Here is a 658-nt window from a genome sequence, read left to right as displayed (position 1 = left end):
TTTTTTGTGTAAAAAACATATTGCAACTGCAGTCTAAAACTATAAACTTTGTGAGAAAACCCCAAAATTGTTCCTCAGCTAGAAATGTTACTCCCTCTCATGTCGCAATCTTTACCATATCACTGATTTCATGGAGCTCTCCTGCTCATCAATTACTTCACAAAATCCCGCAAACGTGAAAGTGTCAGAAATAAACATTGCGAGATTGTACATATGTGTGAGTCAGAGATTTGAAAGCAGACGCTTTCATCCAAAACGATGTACAGTAATCCGTACATACATTTTACGTTTGGTTGGCCCAGGGAAATTAGAGTTTTTCGATCTTTTCGAAGCAATTTTTGTATATCTTTCTTTGTAGTACTGTATGTATTCAATCATTTCGAATTGATCACTTCCCACTGGGTACATACATCAATTCAATGTTTATTCCACGTTGGTTCAACGTAATTTAATTGGAATTACATTGATATTGTGTCACAGTGAATTTTATAATCTGCAGTCAATTTAATTATGTTTTCATGTGCCATGATTCTGACATTTTACATATGATCCTCATAGGATTAGGCTACATAATTACAGTGGTGCAGTAAATGTAATCTCAATTCAATACGATGTGCATATACTGTACATATAGCCAATATAGCTATTAAACCCATGT

This window comes from Salvelinus fontinalis, unplaced genomic scaffold, assembly GCF_029448725.1.
Source record: "Salvelinus fontinalis isolate EN_2023a unplaced genomic scaffold, ASM2944872v1 scaffold_1255, whole genome shotgun sequence".
Lineage (NCBI taxonomy): Eukaryota > Metazoa > Chordata > Actinopteri > Salmoniformes > Salmonidae > Salvelinus > Salvelinus fontinalis.
The sequence above is the reverse complement of the archived record's forward strand: the minus strand, read 5'-3'. Positions refer to the sequence as shown.